This window comes from Thamnophis elegans, chromosome 3, assembly GCF_009769535.1.
Source record: "Thamnophis elegans isolate rThaEle1 chromosome 3, rThaEle1.pri, whole genome shotgun sequence".
Classification (NCBI taxonomy): domain Eukaryota; kingdom Metazoa; phylum Chordata; class Lepidosauria; order Squamata; family Colubridae; genus Thamnophis; species Thamnophis elegans.
This window is the reverse complement of record NC_045543.1, coordinates 33,794,442-33,808,980: the sequence shown is the minus strand read 5'-3', so window position 1 is coordinate 33,808,980 and position 14,539 is coordinate 33,794,442. Positions and strand designations below refer to the sequence as shown.

The following is a 14,539-nucleotide window of genomic DNA, read 5'->3' as shown; positions in this document are numbered from 1 at the left end:
CACAGAGAAGTTTACACAATTAATTTAAGATCTTGTTTCCACTTTCTGTCACCTTGAACAATCATACCTTGTTCATCTGACGGTAGTACTTTTCATAATTAGGTGGATTATCTGGAACCTGGAGGAGATAAAATATTATAATGATATGCATCTTGCAGGAGTAAACCACAACAAAGTTACTTAGTTCTAGCTATGGGCTTGAGGAGAGAGAACCAGTGGTTAAGGTGGTAGAATAGGAATCTGAAGATTGAGAGTTCAAGTCCCACCATAAGTGTGAAAGCCGCCTGGGTTATTTTGGGCCCATCACTCTCTCTCAGTCCAACCCACCTTACAGGATAGTTGTTGTGGGGAAAAACTTGAGCTATTTACAAAAAAACAAAAACAAAGGCAAGATATAAAAAAACGAATAATAGAATGAGAATGGATAGGAGTTACCATTTCCTTTCTCCATAGTTCTATTTTCCAGATTCAGGGTGTTCATTTTTAAGAAGATCTATGGACTTAGAATTTTTTATCCACCTATCAAGTACTTTGTAAGGATCTGGGATAGGCAGATGTTGTTGTTGGGACTATCAGAAATGGTTAGTTTGTTCTCTGATATGATTAGTTCTTTTTATACTCAAATGTTCAATAGATACAATGTCTATAGTACATAGCTCAGTGGCCGCTGGGAAAAAAATCCTTCAAATATAATCAGGGACTAGAATGTGACATTTTCACCTGTGCTATTCTGAAGTGCTGATGTGCAAGTATCAGACAGTTGTCAAATTCAGGCTTCTCATGGGCACCAGCCTTTAAATAAAAAGAGTTTAATCAAGTACAGCAAAGACATCATTTTAGATTCCAATCAATCTCTGTAATTTTTTATTTAATATTTTATTACCATTAATTTCCATTTAGGGTTTATTGCTAGAATACTATTTACACTCACTGCAAACCATAGCCAATATAGTTATATTAATTATATCCAGTTTAAAAATGTAAATAAAATAAGGAAGGAAAAGAAGCCAGAAGAAGGCTATTAGCATACTGAATAGATAGAGTAGAAAGTGATGTAATTTCATTTGTTTTGTTTTTCTCTCACAATTGCAATTTGAAGCTGAAAGAGCTGCTTTGGGGCAGATTTCTTGTTTAAATTATGATATAGGAAAGTGCAGCTAGTTAACTATTCCACAAAGTTCATTAAAATTAACAAGAAAAACTTGTGAAAAGCTGTTACCTCCAGAAAAGCTTGGACAGCAAATGCTGTATCCCAAACCTGTGATCCATTGGTGCCCTAAAAGGGAAGATAAATGATGCTTTTTGAAATATACATCATGCATACTGTTTCAGCCAGCAGACTACATAAAATCAATTGCAGCTGGTTTCCCTTCCAAGAGTACAGTATGCTAAGGGATACTCTTCCAGGAACCTTTCCTGCAGCACAGGGGTGTCAAACTCGCTTCATCACGGCATTTTCATGTGACATATCAGGACTTTTTTCCCCTTCACTAAACCGAGTGAAAATGGGGCTAACGCGTGATAGATGTGGCCTGTGGGCTGCGTTAGACACCCTGTTCTAGCACCAATACCTTCTACCTGGAACCTTACTGTACTCTTCAAGACAATTTCTCTCTCCTGCAATAAAAACTTCGATAGTCCTTTGCTATTTAGGAATTACTTTCTAAATGTATCCCTTTCCACACATGGGCAACAAAAAAAGGTGTTGGTACTTACCTGATACACCTCTTCTAATAGAGTGGAGATAGCATCCATGTATGGATTAACACTGTCCGTTCTCTGATTGGACTGAGTCTGATTACTAATTAATTAATCACCTATATAACCCGTCCCTGTGAATGACTCCACCCAGCTTACGACGAACAAAAAGACAACAGACTCCTCGTGTTATCCAAAGATCAACTTTAGTGAACGATTCAACTCAGATCCTGACCAAAAACACCAATAAAAAAACCAACATAGACCAACTGATCAATCACCTCCCCAGTCCTTGATGGGAAAACAGTCTCCGTGCAGGGCGGGGCTGGATGCTATCTCCACTCTATTAGAAGAGGCGTATCAGGTAAGTACCAATGCCCTTTCTCAATAGAGGTGGAGATAGCAACCATGTATGGGACATACCCAAGCTAGTCCCCGTTGAGAGGGAGGAGACTGTAGGTCTACCTGTCAGCATGCACTGCTTGTAGAACTCTACGGCCAAAGGCAGCGTCCACCGAAGCGAACTTGTCTAATTTATAATTACGAATAAAGGGCGAAGGGAGTGCCCACGCAGCTGCCCTGCAGATCTCTCCCAGGGAAGCCTGCGTACTCCACACCATAGTGGTGGCCGAACTCCTGGTGGCCAAACTCCTGGTTGAATGTGCCATAATTCCTTGAGGGATCGGCTCCTGATTAGATGAATAGGCCGCAGCGATGCACTTTCTAACCCATCTGCCCATTGTAGTGACTGATACCTTTTGCACCAGGGAGGAAGATTGGAAAGAGACAAAAAGATGTTCCGTCTTTCTAAATTCCGATGTCTGGTTTATGTAGATTTGGAGAGCTCGCCGGACATCTAGGTTGTGCTACTGCTCTTCTAATGGCCTTGACGGTGATGGACAAAAGTCTGGTAAAACAATTTCCTGTGCCCGATGGAACCATGTACTGGCCTTGGGACGGAATGAAGGGTCCAGTCTAAGTACCACCCTATCCTCATAAAAGGTACACAATTTGTCCCTCACTGATAATGCCTGGACCTCTGATATCCTCCGAGCAGAGGTGATGGCTACTAAGAATGAGACTTTCAGGGAAAGAAATTGTAGCGGAATCGTACAGAGTGGCTCAAATGGAGACTGAGTAAGTGCAGTGAGAACCTTTCACAAATCCCACCTGGAATATCTGTGCACCACAGGTGGTCTCAGGTTGGACGCTCCCTTTAAAAACCTCCTAACTGCTGGGTGATGGGACAATGACTGACCCGCTCCACAAGACAACAGGGTTGCCAGGGCCGCCACCTGCCTCCTAAGAGTATTGGGCGACAACTCCAGGACCTGGGGAACTGAAGCTGAAGTAGACATGATCCCCCTCACAGAACATCATTCACAAAAAATCCTCCAGGTGGTGTTATAAATGCGGTCCGGAGACAACCATCTAGATGCTGGAGAGGCGAACAGGTCCATGACTAGAACCCCAACCGGCGTATAATCTTCTGGAAGAGAGAAGGGTGCAATCTCCACTCTGCCTGATACAGGGTAGAGCGACTCAGCCAGTCTGCCCTCATACTGTCAATCCCTGAAATGTGCTCAGCAGTAATGGACAGGAGGTTAACCTCCGCCCAGCGACCCAGCTCGCTCGCCTCCTTCATCAGCTGTCTTGACCTGGTACCCACCCACCCCGTCTGTTTACATGAGCCTTGGCTGTAACGTTATGGCTTAGAACAAGGACATGGATCCCCTTGATCAAGTCTACGAAACACAGGAGGGCGAGACAGATGGCCCTGAGCTCAAGGAGGTTAATACTCAAGGTACCCTCTTCCTCCGTTCACCTGCCTTCTGCAATATGTGCCTCCAAGTGGGCACCCCAACCTCTAAGACTCGCCTCAGTGGTGATCGTGATTCTGTCTTCTACCCAAAAATGGCACCCCCTGGCGATAGCAGGGGACCTCCAACAACTCAAGTAGTGCAGCACCTCACCAGGCAAGGTGACTTATCAGGGAAGTGCTCCTCCGTTCCTTTTGGAAGGGCAGGAGGAACCATTGCAACTCCCTGGTGTGTAGTCTGGTCCAAGGGACAATTGAAATGGCTGAAACCATTTTCCCTAGCAATTTTGGTAAGATAGCTAGCGGCACCTTCGGTTCCCTTTCCACCTGAGACACCAGTTGGCGGAGACTGTCTTGTCTCTCCTAAGAGATGAAAACTTGGGCCGCCTTCGTGTCAATCCAAGCCCCTAGGTGCAAAATGCAAGTTGTGGGTGTAAAGTGACTCTTGGTCCAATTGATGGAAAACATGGGATTGGAGCATCCGAACAGTGGTGTCAAGATCCCTTGTGGCCCCATCCCTAGAAGGTGATAATAACAAAATATCATCCAGATAAGACATAATCCTAATGGGCACTGTTCTCAAATGGGCCGTCAGGGCGGCTAAAACCTTAGTGAAAGCCCGGGGGCAGATGATAGGCTGAATGACAAGGCCCTGTACTGGTAATGACAGCTGTCATAACAAAAACGTAGGGAGCGACGGTGGTCCTGGAGGATAGGTATATGTAAATATGCCTCTGTCAGATCTATAGAGGTAAGATAGTCCCCTTGCTGGACCCCCTCTAAAATTGACTGCAAGGAGTGCATTTTAAAGCACGGTATTTCAAGTATTTATTAAGACGTTTAAAATCCAAAATAGCCCTCCAACCCCCCAAGGACTTGGGGATAACAAATAAACAGAATAAAAACCCTGATGACATTGGTCGTCCAGCACTGGTTGGATGGCCTCGATGTCCAAAAGGTGCCGGATGGCCGAGGTCATCAAGAGTTGTTGCTGCTGGAGGAACCAACGTCACAACGATATGGTCGTGCGGCCTCGATGCGCTGAGACCGCAGGCAATACTTTTGCTGCTGGGTGGTCCAAATGGACCTAAATTATCCCGAAGAGACGGTGAACAGGAAGAATACGTCTTGCTGATCTCAGGGATATCGCAAAATCCCTGAAAGAAGCAAGAGAAGTTCTTCAAGACGGCAGCAAAAAATCCAGCCAAGGCTGATGAAGTCAGGGTGGCTCCAAAACGGAAGGAAAAGGAAAGAGAAAGTGTGATCATCTGGTGAATCTTTTCTGTTTTGAAAAAGATTGCCCAAAAGAACTTCTTTTTTATGCTAAATTAAATCCTTAAGCAGAAGAAGTAAGCGGCAGAATTGATCTCCATTGGATTGTTTTGGTTAGTATGCTTTTTTTTTTGTTATTACACTTTGTGGATTGAAGTGCTCACAACTTTTTTTTCTCTCTCCCTTTTCTTAAACTGAACGGACCGGTTTTTCTTCTTCGACTTTTTCGTGCTTTATTTTTTTCAAGTTAAGGATTAAAATCTCAGTCTCTACTGTAACAAAAATCATTTATTATTTGCTATTAAACTCCATTTAAGAACTTTGTCCCTCCTAAATCTGAGACAACACAAGAAAGTGAAAGGAAAATACTTGAATTCTGCTGCTTGGAGGCTATAGGCTAGAGTTTTTTTGAAACTACGCATTTATTCCTGTTTCTCCTTTGATCTCACCGTCTTTGTGCTCAAAGCTCCGTAACTAAAAGTGATAAGAGCCAAGGGCACAAAGTGTTTACCACAGCTGTCCTTTGAGAGCCTTATTGGCACTGGGAGAGGGGGAAAAATGGAACCTCTTTCATGTGAAGATTGCAAATGATTTTGTGTTTAAGATGTGTGTGTGTGTGTGTGTGTGTGCGTGCGTGCGTGTGTTGTGGCCCAGCAGGTGCCATTGGAGCTGCCACCAGACTCCGACAGCGAGGGGCCCTCTGAGTCGGCTCTGGAGGATGTGGAGGACCCAGGACAGGGTTCTGACTCCGAGCAGGGCGCAGAGAGGCTGGTTGGCCACTAGGAGGCACCTGAGCCTTGGACCAGTGGGGAGGAGACAAGGAAGAGTGAGCCAGAGGCCAGTAGTGAGCTGTTCCTGGATGTACACCATCGAAGAGCTTGTCTGTGCTGGGTTGCTGCCAAAGACCTGTTTGTCTGTTAATAAAATGCTGTAATTTATCTCTGGGTTGGAGTGTGCTTTGGTGTGGAACAAGGGGGATCAGAATATATAAAGTCTTGAAAGCTAGAGGGGCAGTAATTTACAATTTGGAAATATGGATCAATTTTCAGAAGAGGAAACTTTAATCTTGCAAAAGATTTGGGGTGCAATTCAAAACTTATTGGAGGTAGTAACTGGGAGAATGGAGAAGAAGATAGAGTTTATATTAGGAAAAAACGATGGAGATGGAGCCCCAAAAACTGAAGAGAAAAATGAATACAAAGATAAGAAAACTAATGATTTGATTTCTGAAGCGAAAGTGGTTGAAAGCGAAAAAATGGGAGTATGGAAAAGGGAATTTGATGGTCAGGAGTCAAAACTTACTTTATCACTTTTAATTTCTCATACTTAATGGCTGGGAGTGTGGGTGGGGTAGGAATTTATCAGAAGAAGAGAAACAGTTCTCTACCTCCCTAATACCAACTTCCTCTTTGGAAATGAACTTTATATAGTCGCTCATGCCCAGTCACATCCTGGCTTGACTACTCAATGCACTCCATTTGAAAACTAACTGGAAGCTTTAATTAGTCTAGAATGTAGCAACAGTACAGACAGCGATGGGCATGCCCATCTCTAAAGCTTCTGCTTTACAAGCTGCACTTGTCATTTGTTTCCAGGTGTGATTTAAGCTGTTGTTACATATAAAGCACTACTTGGCATAGGGCTTGCTTGCTCCAGGGACTGCCTGTCTCTCCTCGCTTTTGCCTGGCAGATTTGTTCCTGCAGGGTTGGCATGGTGTAGGTTCCTTGGATTAAACAATGACATCTATTGGGACTCTAGAGTTAGATCTTCCCAGGGGCAGCACCTGCCCTCTGGGAACAGATTCCACCACGATCCAAATGGCCCCCACTCTGCTATTGTTTGAAAGAGCTAGGAAGACTTGGCTTTTCACTCAGGTCTTTGACTTGAAGGACCCTTCACTTCATCATGCTTGCCATCTTTTTAAAATTGATTTTATTGTACATTTTTATTGTTATGTCACTTAAAGTTGATAGTAGCAAGATGACAAAAAATTAATAAATTACTATTGTTACTGTTAATTTTAAGCAGAGCTCTTGGCAGAGTCTGCAGTAGTCATTACCCGGTGAGACGGGTTCAGACCTCAGCAAAATAAAAACATGCCAGGAATTATTACCTGCATCTTCATGCCATCCAGACCAAGCCTGCAAGAAAAGCAAAAGCAAGCATGAGAGGCATGGCAAAGAAGAAACAGGTAAGGGACCTGTAAGTTTCACTATCATAAACATATTTATATATCATAAACAGTGAGCCATGAGTAGCATGAACATTGGGCTTCTAGTCATTCCTGGAAAGGCCTTTTGAATAAGAGACAATGGCTAAATTAGGACTGGATGTGAGGAAGGAGGCAGGCAGGCTAGATGACCCACCCTTATACTTATTGGCCTATCGCTAAAACGCTGCAGTGATTTCCTAGAGGGGTGAGTCACAACACAAATGGAAGGGGAAAAAATGACTTTGTAAGATTTTCTACCTGGAACTTTAATGTGTACTTCTCATCTCAGGATATCTCTCTCCTACAATAGATAGTCTTTGACTTACAACTGTTTCAAGTAGGTTAATAAAATGCAGTTAAAAACACTATACAAGCCCTCATTAAGAAATTATATTTACACACACACCAGGAACAGGAAGAGAGCAGATAGAGGTAAATCCTAGAATGGCAGGAAATGCATCACAAAACAATAGAGATGAATGCTAGAGAGGAATAAAGCTGCACACAAGGCAGACATAACACCTGTAACATCTTCCTCTTTTCATATTAACAACGCACAACATTGTAAAAGTTCAGATGAGAACCAGTACTTTCTACAGATTTAGTGTATCAGGTGGTTGCGAACATCTGCTATTACGGTTGAAGACTGGCCCTCTTGTGCAGACTGGCTCTCTTTGTACCAAGAGCTTCTCTGACCTCAGGGAGGCCGCTGAGCTCTTCTCGCCACTTACTGGGGCAACCAGTGTTTGACTGCTGTTGGGTATACTGGTCACTTAGAACTCTCATCAACATTGGTCTGAGGCATCATCACTGTGCATTTCTTATCGTCAGTGGGTAAATGTGGTGTGGGAATACCAGGTGCATCTGGCCTGTCCACTGGATATGGAAAATCTGACTGTTCAGCCACAAGCAAATCCAATTGGAGCCACAATTTCCATTGCTAAGCAAGATGGTTGCTAGGTGAGCCAGATTCTATGATCTTTTTGCCATGGATGTTAAGTAAATCACTGCAATTGTGAAGTGAATCAAGAGACCCTTACATGAATCAGCTCCTTCCATTGACTTTGCTTGTTGGAAGCTGGCTGGGAAGGTCACAAATAGCGACCACGTGACCCTGGGATGATGTAACTGTCATAAATACATGCCAGTTGCCAAGTGCCCAAATTTTAATCATGTGGGGATGTTATGAAGGGTAAGCATGAGGACTGGTTGTAGATCACTTTTCAGTGCCGTTGTAACTTCATAGGGTCACTAAACAAGTGGTTGTAAGTCGAGGACTACCTGTATAACCTTAGATAATCCATCTATATTCTGGAATTACTTTCTAAATGTATTTTGGAGTACATATGGTATCTTCTAAAGGATAGTAGGCAGTATTTAAGAGCCATATTGCACTTTCAAACTACATAACAGCTTTCATAATATGGTATCTTTTAGCTGTGTTGCACCAGACTAGAATTTACACTTTGCAAAGTTAACTCCCAAAATACCTAACCAGAATTGCTAATTCTATAGTTCAATATATCAGGAAGATTCCAGGTTAACAAAGTTTGCTGGACAAGTTTGGATTTCAACAAAGCCTTACCAGAGATAGTCCGAGATTCTAGAAACGTGTCCCTGGAATGCGGGAGACTTCTCTCCTTCGACATGCCAGCGTACGAGCATGTTAATTGTTTTAGATATCTACAAAGGCAAAGAAAAAACTATTATTTTCCTCCTAAAGTTTAAAGTCATCTGAGAGAAATAGCTGTGCTCTTCACAAATGTAGCTCTTCATCATTTCAGAAACTCCTGAGAAAAGCAGTATCTTCTGTTTAACTGTAGACACAGATGAGAAATATTTAAAAGTACAACCTTTTTCATAAAAATCAAAGGAATATTAACTACTGAGTAAACTACTGAAGTTTGCAGATGATACAACAGTGATTGGTCTCATTCAAGACAATGATGAAACCACATACAGATGAGAGGTTGAACAACTAGCCTTGTAGTTTGACCAGAACAACCTGGAACTGAACACACTCAAAACCAAAGAAATAGACTTTAGGAGAAACCCTACCGTACTACAACCTCTTACAGTACTAGACAACACAGTATCAACAGTAGAGACCTTCAAATTTCTAGGTTCTATCATATCTCAAGACCTAAAATGGACACCTAACATCAAAAACGTCATCAAAAAAGCACAGCAAAGAATCTTCTTCTTGCACCAACTCAACAAGCTCAAACTGCCCAAGGAGCTGCTGATACCGTTCTACAGAGGAATTATTGAGTCTGTCATCTGCACCTCTATAACTGCCTGGTTCAGTTCTGCAACCAAGGAGAAAACCCCACCCCCACCAATACTGGCAAGGCAAGCTGCTGAATATAAACAGGGAGCAAACCCTACACTCCCCAGCACTAATGATGGTACTTGTTGAGTAATGAAACTTGGTTGCGAACAAAAACAAAAAACACAACCCAAGCTCAGAGAGCACCAAGGATACCACAAACAATGGTGCCACTGATTTTCTGCAGAGCAATTTATGATACAATACAGTGTTATTGAGTTAATTGATACTTAAAAATTACTTACAGGGCCAATGCTGATGAACTTGGTAAATTGGTCATCAGCCTTGATATGATCATATAATTCCTCCACGGCTCGCTGTCTCAATTTTTTGATGTGAAATTGCTCATAGATATTGGCTATTGCTGGAATAGAAGCAGAAAGAGACCTATGGAAGACTCAGTTTACCGTCTGAAAAATCATAAGCAAATACAACAGAAACTGTATTCAATCAATTTGCATATGATTTGCACAATCAATTTGCACAATCTACCCAGCATATGTTTCCATCGTAATTCAAGCTGCAACTGGGAAACACATCTAATTTCCATTTAACATATTGCTCCAGGCAAACAATGTCTAGTTTTTACACCTTTCTTAATCTTCATTCACCCCGCCCCCCAACAAAGGCTTTCGTTTATAGTTTTGCCATTTCCTGTTAAATGTATAGGTAATCTTCAGGAAATGATGGCAATTGGGACTGAAATTTATATTGCGAAGCGATGTGATCATAAAGCCTAAGTCACATGACTACATCACTTAGGAATAGCAATCCCTGTGGTCCCTATTGCGGTTGTTAAACAAGGATCATGGATTTTTAAGTGAGTACTTCCTTGCAACTTCCTGCCAACTTCCATTAATCAAGATCAGTGGGAAAATCAGCAGAAAGTTGCAAGTCCCAGGTGCTCACAAGGCAGGTAGATAAGTGGCTGCTGCCAGGTGGTAGAGAAAGGGAGTGAACAGGTGGTCAGGAAGGAGTGGCACAAATGCAGTATGGCTTGGGATGGCTGCTGCCATGGGAGAGGATGTGCAAGGGTATGCGAGTGACTAAGGAGGGTGCTGTCAGATAGGAGAATAATATATCTGTTACTATCACTGTCATTTTGGGGAACCATTAGATACAATGAAATGTTAGGAAAAACACCTGTTAGGCTTATCTTCCTTATATTCTGGGGATCCTTTTGGAATTACAAAGATGTTTCCTTGGCAGCATTTTTTATTCTGCAGTAAAATGGAATCTAGCAAGAACAAATGAGGGGGGCCCTTCGGCAAGAACCAGGTTTACATACCATAGATAACGGTCAGTAGCCAACTATGTGGTGTGTATAAATCCCCAGAAGCAATATTATTTTTTTTGTGCTGGCCAGTCAATACTGTCGTAGTCTTGTACGTAGAGTTCCTACAAAAGAAACCCAGAAGAATAAAGAATTAGCATTTGAAGATCCACAAGAAATCTCAGTGGGTTTTGAACAGACAAAACTGTTACTTAAGGAACATGCCAGAAGCGCTGACTTCCAAAAGGCCTTTAGAAAGATTCCACCATGAGACCAGAAAAAAACAATTGTGCCTGCCCAATATTTATTTAATATCGTATCCTAAAAAAGATTGGACAACCACTTGTCTGAAATGTTATAGTTTCCTGTTTGAGTAGGGGCCTGGACTAGTCCCACTCACTCCAAGAGAAGAGCCTTTAACAGATTAACAAAGTTGGAAGGGACCTTGCAGGCCATCTAGTCCAACCTCCTGACCAAGCAGGAGACCCTACATCTGCTTCTACCTAGGATCGAACTCACAACCTCCTGATTGTGAGACGAGAGCTCCACCTCTAGGCCACAGCAAACCGAGTTCCCATGTGCAATAATTTCTTTGGCAGGATCTAGGAGAAGAGCCTTCTCTGTTGTGGCTCCCGACATTTGGCAGATTCTTCCATTGAAGGTAAGGTTGGCCCCATATTCCTGGCCTCCCAGAAGAGTCTTAAAACCTGGCTCTGTTGGCTGGCCTAGGGCTCCAATAAGGGTGCTTAATGCTGGGGCTGACTATGCAGAGAGAATATCCCCACCATGTAATATGTCCTCTTGGTTTTTTATCTGTATTTAATCTTTCTTACTTTTAAAATTGTTTTGTATTATCTTTTTATTATGCTGTAAGTCATCCAGACTTACTTTTACAGTGAGATGAGTGTCACATACGTTTCATAAGTACATTTAATAAATAAATTAGATTATCCCACTGTAATGCCCTTCCACCTGCTCTTTTCAACAGCCAATTTAGCAACACCTCTAAAATATAAGTCAGGGAGAAACAGAAGCTATGGGCCAGGTCCTGCTGTGCTGCCTCTTGGTGGAGATATCTGGACTACAGGTAGTCTTAAACCATTTGTTTAGTGACCATTCAAAATTACAATGGTACTGAAAAAAGTGACTTATAACTTTCACACTTACGACTGAATCAGCATCCCCATGGTCATGTGATCAAAATTCAACTTCTTAACAACTGGCATGCATTTATGACAGTTGCGCTGTCCAAGGGTCATGTGATCACCATTTGTTACTTTCCCAACTGGCTTCAAATAAATAATCAATGGGGGAAGTGAGGTTCGTTTAACAAACACGATTCCAAAGTGTGGAAGGGTTAGCTGGCATCCACAAAGGAAAACTTTCTAAGGAATGAGTCACAGTTCTGCTGTGCACTGACTTAACCGGAAAGAAGCTAAAACCTTTGGTGATCGGTAAATTGGCAAAGCCATCCTCATTCAAGAACCTGCAGCCCAAAGACCTTCCCGTCACCTGGAAATCTTAACAAACCTACATGGATGACTGATGCCTTATTTGAGGAGGGGATAAGTGGTATTGACTGAGAAATGAAGAAGAAGAAATGGCCCATTCTTCTTGCAGTGGCCATCCTCAAGTGAATCATCCTACAAATGTGAAACTGAATTTTTTCCACCAAACACTACATCAAACTTCAACCTCTTGACAAGGCATAATCAAAACATTCTACTGTAAATGCACTACTGAGCCCAGCTTCTGCAGTGGGTCAATGCTAACATCCAAACCTATGGTTCGTCTGCAGAAGCAAATTCCTGACCCTGACTTAGAAGCAATTTTCCAATCAGTACTGACTGAGGTACAACCCAGTGGGAAAGTGCTGGAAGCAACTGATGAAGCAAAAGAATTAAATGAGGATAATAAAACTGCAGATATTCCAAAAGAAGATGATGTCAGTCATTTGATAATGCAATTAAAGTCATTTGCCATGGAAAATTGCCTAAATATAGTGAGTGGTATGGCCAGCATTCAGAGTGCTTTCTCCACTTACCTTCATAACATGAATAAGAAACAGACTAAAATTGACTCTTTTTTCATGAGAAAATAATACATACATAAATGTATTGATTTTGTATGATGCAGTATTGCATGAATGATTTTACTATGTTTTCATTATGTGTGTTTCTGTAAAGTAAAATGAGGCATGTGTACATTTCAGTACAGTTGTTCAGTATGCCACTTTCATTCAGTCCCTTGGGTCAATTTTCAGAGGTTTTATTCTATTTTATGAACAGAGAATTACAAGCTTAAATAGTAAGGCATTCTTTGAAAACTATTTGGAAATATGTTTTGGAATATGAAAGAGCACAAGCACAGCATCTCTTTAAAGCAGCACTAAATACAGGGGTGCTTTAATGAGCTGAATGTGTGGAAGCCTGAAAAATGTAGCTGCTTTAAAATGATGCCTTAATCCCATGCATTTCATAATACCGCTTTGAAATAATTTTTGAAGCATGTACACCATATAGATAGATAGATAGATAGATAGATAGATAGATAGATAGATAGAGAGATAGAGAGATAGATAGATAGATAGATATAGAGATATAGATTATATATATATATATATATATATATATATATATAGAGAGAGAGAGAGAGAGAGAGAGAGAGAGAGAGAGGAGGGAGGGAGGGAGGGAGGGAGGGAGGGAGGGAGGGAGGGAGGGAGGGAGAGAGAGAGAGAGAGAGAGAGAGAGAGCGCAAAAAGAGGGGGGGGAGTCAAAAGGCATTTTCCTACATTTCAATTTTGGAATCCTTTGGGGACTGGGAAACTGAAAATTGGCCCTACCCTGCATCTTAAACAAGATCAGAGATTCCATTGAAATTGAAAGTCATTGGACTAATAGGAAAGCTATGCTTTGGCAACTACCTGTCGAAGGCTCAAGATAAGTTCATCTTCTTCTGCAGTGAGGCGGACAGCATAGCAGTAGGCCATTGGCAGGTAAACCTGGCGGCAATGACACCAAAGTGTGGAAGGGTTAGCTGGCATCCATGAAGGAAACAACCTATTGTGAAGTGGAAAGAAGGGGAAAGCTCGTAACAGTGGACGATTGCCTGCAAAGACAATGTAACAACTTGACTGTAGGAAATGCAAAAAGATCATGACAACAAAACATGGAGTGGCTGCCTAAACACACTTCATCCAGTAGGCTTTGAAAAATTGGCCACTGGCATGCCCATCTCTAGCAACTATCAGACCTCAAAGAGTCTCCATGAAGTTATCCAGTGTATAAATAATTTCACATTTGGGGACAGTATCAAAATACTGGAATCAGGTTGTACTCTTTTGGTCTTAGATGAAAACTGTAATATAGTGACCCTTTTTACTTTTACTACTCTAACTGGTAGACAAGTTTAGAGAGCCATTTGGTAGTGCTTAAAGCACCATACACTCCTTCCTGTGGGGAGGGGGTATTAGATTCTAATCTTAAACATTGAGGTGAATTTTTAAAAGTAAATATAGGAAATTCCTCCTCAGCTTGTAGAAAAGAAAACAGAAGAGAAAGTAAAGGAGGACATTCAAGAGCCCAGGGAAAAAATCCTCATACTAAATACTGAAACAGATTCCATTAATAATGTGACTTCTTCAGTCTCACCATGAAAATACAACTAAGAATTCATTGTGAAGCTTTCCCTATACCTCTTACCTCATAAATAAATTTTCAGCAGTTTAAACTTACAAGTGGTCTGTTTTGGAAGGAGATAGGGGGGATAATCTGGAACATGGGTTGAAAGATAATAAACTGATCTGAATGAATAGGAAATTAACTGACTTGCAAACAGCATGTGCAAATTCTAAGAAACCTTTGTATCTTGGAAGTGGGGATGGTAAACAGGGTTGGGAATTTTTTGGGTCAAGTGCATCCAACCATATAACGAAC

General features: G+C 41.7%; 1 pseudogene; it reads right to left on the bottom strand.

The window, feature by feature from the left end:
* LOC116506773 overlaps positions 1–14,539 on the bottom strand; it is a 47,466-nt pseudogene that overhangs the window by 20,173 nt on the left and 12,754 nt on the right.